Below are 8617 nucleotides of genomic sequence, written 5' to 3'. Positions count from 1 at the left end.
CCAACCCTCCCCCCCCCAAAAAAAAAAGAAGAAAAAAGGAAAAAAGAAGAAAAAAGGAGGCTAATAGATTTGCAATTTTATGTCCAAGAAGCAATATATCACAGCCTGGGTTGCCGTTTGTCCTTTTGTAACCTGCACCAGCAAGGCTGCCAACTGCTTCGTCCACAAAACTCGGAACCAGGAAGATGAAAACCAACTGGTGGAGATTTGGAGAAGGGCAATAAAAGTGATTAGGGAGCTGGTGCTATTAATTTATGGAGAGATATTAAATGATGTAACTGTGTGTAAATTGATAAATTAGATGTAAGCAGGTGTATGAAGAATAGAGAACATTTTCAAGAGATGTGAGTGGAGCAGAGGAATTATTTGAAGAGTTTTACAAGCCTTAGTCAACAGCAATTGGGAAGAGAATGCTTAGTATCAAGAATAACACCTTGGTAGGGAGGCTCTGGCAAGCCCCCCCAAAATGTTGTATGTTGTGTGAGCTCATTGGCACTCGTTTGCAACTGGTCTGTGCAAATCGTATCACACACGAGCAAGGTATAGCAGGGGACAGTTCTGTGCTGGAAGGAACACAGGGATGATAGCCTGACAGAGCTTCCCACCTCAGTTCCTAGAGTTTTCATGGCAGGTGGCATGCAGTGCAGTCTGCAAGAATGGACCTGCAAACTGCAGGGCTTCACAGCTGCTTATGAAGTAGCAGTTACAGCAGTGCTTCTGCTGATGTCAGATATGTGCATGTCCCTGGTCCCTCCCAGCTCTGAATTAGGCCAGGGTCCCTGTACAGGGTCCACAGGAGGAAAACGGGGCAGGCAGGCCAGAGAGGAATGGGAACAGCTTCTGCAAAGAGCTTCTACCACAGCAGAAGGTAAACCCTGTCACAGAGCTGTGAGGCACACAGCCAGTTGGACCACCAGGCTTTTCCTTTACATAAAAATCTGTCTCCTGTGGCAAATAATGGATCTGCCTTGATATTTCAAAAATCTACCTCAGAGTCACTAGCTGTAGGCACCTATGGATTAAGCAGAGAAATCAATTATTAAAGAAAATTTGACGTTATGCTTCTCCTAGTGCCTTGCTACCATCCTTCTCTTTCATATCTCAATATACCTACGTCTTCAATAATTTAATCATCTTTAGAAAGACCATCCTCAGGGTGTGAATGGACTCAGGGAGGTCTGACAACGTGCTGCATCCCAGCCACTGTTGGATGTGTTTCACATTCCACACTGCCCAGCGGAGTCAGCAGTTTCTCAGCAATACCTGGCTCTGGAAGGGCACTGAGCCACAGGCCTGGGTACAGCCCCAGCTAGTGTTTCCCTGCTGCAGTTGTCTTCTGACCCCCAGGATGGACCTAAGCCCTGCTTTCCAGAGGCAAAAAACCGTATCTTTTGGCCCAATATATCTCAAGCACCCTGAAAAACAAGGGATAGCCATTCCTTTTTTAAGGTTTCAGCTTTAATAATTTGTAGAAAATCTTTTTGCTGGTGTGTGGACATGGTGCCAGGGACAATTTCATCTAGCTTACCTCCCCCTCTCATGTGGCCCTGTGCTGGATGCCGGAATAATGGCCCCATGCCCATGGTGTCCAACTGGGATTTTTGGTGGTGCCCCTAAATGCAGCTCATGCCATTGACAAGACCAGTTAGTCTTGATGCTTGATTGATTTTGCAGTTTTCTTCCCCAAAATATAATATCTGTCTTTGGAAGCCCCTCGGGGTATTCTTGTCCTCACAACTATTCACAGGTGACATGGAAGAGATTTGTCACATACACAAGGTACTGATGTGCTACCTTGCAGACACCTACTGTTTGGTGTGAAGCAGTTCTCCCCTCCATGCCTGGCTTGTGCCTCTGTGGCACTGCTGTGGCACTGGTGTCTCCCACGCCAGTGCTTTAGTGTTACATCCACAGCCTTAGTTCCAGATTGAAGAAGTGATGTTAATTTTCTGTATAAACGGTAATACCATAAGGAAAAATTCAAAGGACACCAGCCAGCACTTGATCTAGTGCTTGGTCTCAATCAGCAGAAGGATTTCCAGGACTGCTGTTGACAAGAAATTCTGGGTTCAGCTACAGATCCAGGTGTAAAGTGCTGTATTATTTAACTCCGTTCTTTCAGTTCTTTACCCATCTGTTCCAAAGGACGGAAGAGGATGATGCAGAGCTTTCTCATCAAGCAGGCTATATATACAGCAAAGAGAAACCTCAGCCACATCCCACTTGCTAGCTTTGACACTAGAAGCATTATAGCTGTGTTAACCTGGTGATTTAATCCGTTTTTTTACCCTGCTTGTCATTATGCTACAGGTGGTATCCCAAGTGTGACTACTGTTAAGCTCTGAGCTAACTCAGAAACCTGTGTTGCGTTTTACAAACATAAACTGTGCTCTCCAGCTGCTCTGTGTGGTGTATGTAGCTCAGGTCGTATCTAAACTGCACTTAATCCTATATGCAGAGCTGGCTGAAGGGTAGCTTAGGAAGGGAATATAGGGATTTGGATCAGGAGGGTTCCTAGGAAGGGGAGCCAGAGCAAACAATGAGCTGAGCAGAGAGATGCTTGAGTCATTTGTGAGCAAAGAGCAGCATGTTAAATTCTTCAATAAACTGAAATACCTGTTGATGGACAGCCTGAATCCTAGGTGTTCCCCAAGGCTCCCTGACCACCAGGCAAGGAAGTGCTGATGGCAGACTCCTGTCATCTGCTGCCAGACTTATATTAGTAAAGCCTCCTTCTTCGCTGCTGGTGCTTGCCCACACCTCTGGCAGCCCCACTGGTGGCACAGGTCCCAGCAGTGACACTACATGCAGTTGCTGTCACTTGCTCTCACCCATGAATATGTATGCATTTTAATACAAAGCAGAAGAGCTTTTTGAGAACTGCCAGGGATTCCCACCCAGGAAACATCTGTGCCCAGGGACTGCAGCACTCTGTGTTAGTGGGAGACCCCTGCACCAGGTGAGCTGGGCCAGGGGATGCAAACCTGTGCCCTGGGGCCAGGGCGAGGTCTCAAGACAGCTACACCACCTGAGCAACATCTGCATGTGCTGCATCAAAAACCATCTCTCTCTCCCTGAGGACAGCAAGCACCATGGGCCTTGGACACACACTTGAGTTGAGAAGATTGCACGTATCAGATGGTTGCATATTTAGGCCAAGTCTCCTAAAATGTGATTGCTCCCTTTGGGTTACATTTGTGGTCCAGATATTTACCGTTTGGTCTAAAACCCCAGCCCTTTGTATGCAAGCCAGGTATGTTTCTTCTTCTCTGACTGCAAAGTCTTGCATGTTTTCTCCTGACAACAAACCTCTGGCAGCAAGCCGGCAACCTTGGTGCAGATTGGTGTTAAAGTTGTGAGAGAGGTTAGGAGATATCCTAGTCTGCAGGAATGGAAAAGTTTTGACAGGTTTGCTGAACCCCTGCAAGCTGTGGGCTTTTCTTGTCCTTTGTCACTGAACTCGTTAAGGTCTTTTCCAACCAAGGCAATTCTGTGATTCTGTGACTCACAGCCAACAGCAGAAACTGTCTGCAGCCTGTGTGTGGACACAGACCAAGACAGAGAAGTCTGGTCCTGGGAAGAACCTCCTTTATCAAGAGGAAGTAAGTGTTTCTGCATATTCAGCCTAGAGTGTAAGGATGACAGTTTGTTTCAAGTGAAGCCAGCTGAGCCAGGGTTTTATTCCCAGTACTCATAACAGCATTTGACTCACTAATTTCTCTACTTGTACTGTGAAAACAGGGAAATATGAAGAAAATGATAATCAGTGTGCTAACAATTTGTAAAACACTTGTACAAATCATACTAATTTTATAGGCTATTAAATTATGTATTTGTACATGTGTATGTATGTATGTCTATGTAATAGAAATAGTTTCTAAATTAACTTCCCTAAAATACACAGAGTGGTTTAGTGATGTAATTATACTACAGGAGACAGGAGCAATTCCACATGATGTGGGTATTTTTAAAAGTTACAAATTAGGTAAGTTTACAAATATTCTTATAAAAGGAGTTCAGTGTTTTTAAACAGTCTAATTAACTTACATCTTTCCTCACTATTCTGGTATCTGATGAGCAAGGTGAAAAATTTCCTTTCCTCTCTCTCTGATGCCTCTGTTGCTAATTAAAGAGGTTAAAAGTACATTGACAGAAGCTGCATTTTTCAGAAATTCAAACATTTTTTAAGTTAAAATCAGTGCACCTAGCTCTTAAGTCAGTTGGACTTGATGATCTCAGAGGTGTTTACCAGCCTCAATAATTCTGTGATTTGCCAAGCTTGTGAAAGCTGAATTTTCCTTCAAGGAGACACAACCAATTTTCTTCCTCTCCTGACAATCCTAAGCACGCATTGTAAAAGACTGCACATCTGGATTCATATATCCAAAGACATTTCTGCTAGCGAGTGCATGACCATACTTTGCTTCTTCAGTAACAATAGCCTGGCATTTTGGGAGAGGCTGCCCTAGGCAGCATAACAGCTCTTGAGCAGAATTTAAATATGACAAAAACAACTGCCCACGTAAAATTCTCTGCTAAAGTAGCATTTACAACTTAAAAATTAATCTCAGCTTCATCATATAGTCATTTTAAGTCAACGATTGGCTAAACTGTACATAACAAATACATTAAAAATTAGTTTACTGTTAAAAATTAGCTCACTATACTTCAACCATGCCATCAATATGTAGAGTCAGCTGTTTTCATGTTGGGGTTGAACTGTGCTCTGCCATGGTGTGATCCTCTACCAGAGATATGGTGGGCAAACATTGTGGCTTTGCTTGCAATCAATTGGTTTGACTAATCCTTTGCTCTGTTAAACTTTGGGTTGTGCCCTTGTGACACCAGAAGCACCTCCTGTCCTATACCCATTGTCGTTTAATATAGATGTGAAACTTCCAGAATAGGCTGCTCACAGTCCCTTTGCTGCCCTTTTTTTAACCCAGTAATTATTATCCCCCTGTTATTTTCCTCTCTTTGCTCCCAGGCCAAGGAAATGACGGGTCCAATAGTCTTGATAAAGATATAAAGAATTGTAGCTGTTGAATTCACAAGATTTCCCTAGTGGGCAGAATAAAAAAATACATAACATCCTCTGATACCCAAATATGGAACAGACGTTTGACCTGCAATGAAACCTCCTAGGCTTGTTGTGATACTTGGAAATATGCATGTTTAACACCCAGGCATTTGTACAGACCCCTCCACTAATTCACTGCAGAAGAAAACTACAGGGCTGATCAACCAGGGATTACTCTGGGCTGATGGAAAGCTCAGAAGGATCCAGGGAGTCCAAAAGGGTTGAAAGCAAACATCTGTGGGACAAAGCTTCTGTTCCTCAAATAGATGTCAGTAAAAGGAGGCGAGGGCCTGAGCATAATCAGAGAAATACTTCATTTACTGTAAGCACCAGCCCGCGTGAGCGTCAGGACCAAACAAAACAGAGTACAAGTGCTAGGCAACGGTCTGGATTGCAACACACCATGAGCTTCTGCAGAAGCTGCTGAGTGGCTGGCAGGGTGCCGGTAGTATTTCAGTCCTTGGCTTCAGATGTAAGTGCTATAAGCATCCCTACATTTTAGTCATCTGCAGCTGTAACTGTCATTGGATGTCTGCAGAGGCACCAAGCAGTTCAAACTAGCTGTGACCTTTTGCATTGCCAAATATATCCAGAAATCTTTCTGTCTATAGCAAAGAATTTCAGTTCCCAGTGGTTTCTGGCCACATGGGTGTCTGTTTGTGTACGCACACATGCATGCCTATGTGCTTTGGAGAGTTCTGCTGTCATTTGTCTGCCTTCTAGCCATTTCCATAAGCAGCTGGTCAGAGCAAGTGTTGGGCCTCTCAGCAAAAGGATCTCTGGGAGTGGCTTCCGATTAAATTATGGCTAGGGACTCTCCCATCAATCTGCCTGTGATTGCTGACTCTAGCTTGACCCTGAAGAAGCAGAGTGCATGGTCTGACAGGAAAACTATTTTCAAGTCTGGCTTAATCTTAGGTTAGGTAGCAGAGGCTTGGTTTGTTTGGTTTTTTTTTAAAATTAAAGATTCAGCTGGTGGCTGAATTGTCTCGCGCAGGGGTGTCTCTGCTTGTCTGTATGGTGGGTTTCTGACAAGAAAGACTGGTATCTTTTTGGTAGTAGCTCTACTCCGTGGTAAGCTTCTGTCAGCCACAGCCATCCCTTGGGCATTGCCCCATATCCTCCCCTCCAGACATCTGACTTGGCTCAGGAAATCCCATGAGCTCTTTACCACTTGCTTTTAAGAGAGAGGTTTTGCATTTCCGAGCAAGTCTGCCACAGACAGTCATGTAAACAGTTCCCTCCTTATCTAGGCTGCCTGTTGCACTGCTGCAGCATATGAGCATCTACTCCATTTTCTTCTGCAGGCTGGATTACTAAAATACACTTAACTAAGGCTTCTCACATGCACGACTCAGAAGATTCAATCAGAGCAGATTGGAGCTGTTTGCTTAGTTTTTAATGCTAACCACACCGAGCCTATTTACACTGGTCTCCACAGACTGTCTTAGCTTTTTTAAGATTTATAAATCTCTTCATTATATGCCACTAGTACCTGTGGTACTCGGGCAGTGTTCTTTTCTTTGGTACTCCCCAACTCTGGCTATCAGCCAGAGGGTGCAGGCAAGCCATCCCCAGCACTGAAATCTGAGACACTGCTCTACATCAGTTTTTAGGGGGGGTTGGTGTTTGGTTGGTTTTTTGTTTGTTTTGTTTTGTTTTGTTTCCTTTTAATGGTTATGCCAAATTATATATTTATGTCTGACAAGGAAGAGCTGCTGCTTTTACTCTGCTCTCTCTCTAAGGGGTGAATGCAGTGCAGGGCAAGGTGGCAGCCACAAGACTTCACATTTTCCACAGGTCGAGTTCATTGGGAAACATCTGAGACAAGTGCCAGAAATTTTGCAGTAGGATTGTATTTCTAAGATAAAACAAAGCAGAAAATGGCTTATTCCAGTTAATAAGTCTCAGTATATTTTGCAGAAGTTTTTATAGGCCTTGAGGCAGAGCAAAGGAACATTTAAAATAACTGATAACCTACTGCAGAGAAAGCCAAATACACCATTAGGCATATGAAATGTGTCAGCTCTTCTTATTGTGCAATGCCTTTTATTACAAGAATTTGTAAATAAAATATTTGTATTCACCTGCAACATAAGACTCACTGTTCCTGTTTGACAGCTGGACATAGCAAAGCACACAGAGGTCTCCAAGCACCCAGCCTGCTGTGGGGAGAGGCAGCTCAGACTGATGTTATAGAGTGTTTTCCCAGTGTGCTGCCTTGCTGTCCCAGCTCTTAGTCTCACCACTCCCCTTCTCCATCTGTTCAGGCATGTCAATAAGATGTCTGCTTCAAACACTGTTGTCTGAATGTGGGGACCACTGCAGCTCCCCATGCCCAGGGCCAGGAGCCAAGGCCAAGTGCAGCACAGTGCTCAGCATCCCCCAGGTCTCTCCCTGTCTCTGGTCCTTTGCTCACTTCTGCCAGGACAGAGCATAGCAAGGGGATAGGGTGGTGTCAGGGTGACATTTGGGACCTCTAGAGGGAGGAAAAGGCACAGAGGCTCCTGGCTACACTGCTCTGAGAGGCAGGCGCTTCGCCCTCGCAAATGCTACATAGTCATGGCAACAACGCTCCAGTTTCTTCCAGAGAGTGGCAATTCAGCTTTACACATAATTCCATATATTCAGTTTGCAGTGCAGCACTGCTCACCCAGCAGTATGCTCACAACTCCTGTACTGTTTTTCTTCTACCATTCCAAGGACAGGGTAGGATCACCCAACTCACTCTTCCAGCGCTCACATCCACAAGTGTGTGCAGGGACATTTCACAGCTGGATGACATACACATTTTTCAGACTCTTCTTAGTGCAGGACACAAACTTCCTTCCTTTGCTAGAGTATCCTCGCATACCCTTTTAAGTACTGCATTCTGCTGCAGTACTCGGGGAGCTCGGCACGTAGCGTGCGGGCAGCTGCCCGGGAGAGGCAGGGCAGAGCTGCGCTGGGCAGCCAGGGCAGCCCCAGGCGAGTGGCAGGAGTTTAATCTGGCTGGAGTCTCTGCATCACCCAGACAGACCCTTGCTTAGTGGCCAGGCAGTTTGTCAGCCGGCAGGGCAGCGCACGAAGCATCCCGAGCTGGCTGGCGGGAGGATGGGCGGTGATCAGCAGCGAAAAGGCACGCAGTTCTGCATGAAAACAAGGCAGCAATCTCTATTTGTAGGCACCTCGCGTACGAGACAGCTGCTCGTGTGGTTCTTGCAGGCAGTATGCAGCAGTATGAGCAGACAGTAAAACATTGCAGGAGCAGTTTTGTTGTTTGTTTGTTGTTTTTTTTTCCTGAACTAGCTGCTGAAAGAAAACAACATTAAAACATAAATGATCTGGGGACTTTAACCCTCAAACGTTGCCTGAGAGCTGCACAGAAGGATAAGTGTGGTCTTCACCCCAGCAAATCAACTGTTGTCTCCTGGGAGGAGACAGAAGGAACAGTTTTATAAAGCTGGGAGAAATCACTAGCACCAGCAACGCAGCAGCTCGGGGGCTCAGGAGCAAAAGCCTCTAGGTTGCTGAGGTTTTGACAAAGCCCAAGATCTG

This window comes from Chaetura pelagica, unplaced genomic scaffold, assembly GCF_000747805.2.
Source record: "Chaetura pelagica isolate M959 unplaced genomic scaffold, ChaPel_1.0 scaffold863, whole genome shotgun sequence".
NCBI lineage: Eukaryota > Metazoa > Chordata > Aves > Apodiformes > Apodidae > Chaetura > Chaetura pelagica.
The sequence above is the reverse complement of the archived record's forward strand: the minus strand, read 5'-3'. Positions refer to the sequence as shown.